The 618-nt window shown below is 38.8% G+C and overlaps 1 protein-coding gene across 1 annotated transcript in view; it reads left to right on the top strand.

Moving 5' to 3' along the window:
* The window catches only part of LOC107714754 (A-kinase anchor protein 9-like), a 138161-nt gene that overhangs the window by 45597 nt on the left and 91946 nt on the right, over positions 1-618 (top strand).

Genomic DNA, 618 nt, shown 5'->3' with positions numbered 1-618 from the left:
GCGTGTGAGTGAGTGAGTGAATGTGAGTGTGTGTGAGTGAGTGAATGAGCGTGTGAGTGAGTGCGTGTGTGTGAGTGTGTGAGTGAGTGAATGAGCGTGCGAGTGAGTGCGTGTGTGAGAGTGTGTGTGAGTGTGAGAATGCGTGTGAGTGAGTCTGTGGTGTCTGTGTGAGTGTGTGCGAGTGAGAGAGTTTCTCTTCTCTCTAAATATTAACCCGCACTAGAGCTTCGTCTCACATCAGACTTAAGTTTTTTCTCATCGGCCTGTGAAACAATCCTGAGCGCCGATGCATGTGTGTTTCTGAAGCGCTTTCATTAATGATAGATGCGTTTAAAGCCCAGAGATGTCAAACTCTCACACATCTCAGATAAAAGTGCTCCAATGAGAGAAATCCAGCTGTGTTTTCTGTGATCAAGACTAATGGCTGAGCGTTCGATGGCTGGAGCTGTGCTGCCCCCGTCTGGATACTCATCACATCTCACCAAATATTATAATTATTTTTTCGCGTTTCTTTTATATATTATTATATATAATATTTAACATAATAAAAATATTATATTATATATAAAAAATATTATATTTATTATTTTGAAATTATATTAATTTGTATTTATTTAT

This window comes from Sinocyclocheilus rhinocerous, unplaced genomic scaffold (genome assembly GCF_001515625.1).
Source record: "Sinocyclocheilus rhinocerous isolate Xijiao unplaced genomic scaffold, SAMN03320098_v1.1 scaffold359, whole genome shotgun sequence".
Lineage (NCBI taxonomy): Eukaryota > Metazoa > Chordata > Actinopteri > Cypriniformes > Cyprinidae > Sinocyclocheilus > Sinocyclocheilus rhinocerous.
This window is presented reverse-complemented; position numbering and strand designations above follow the sequence as displayed.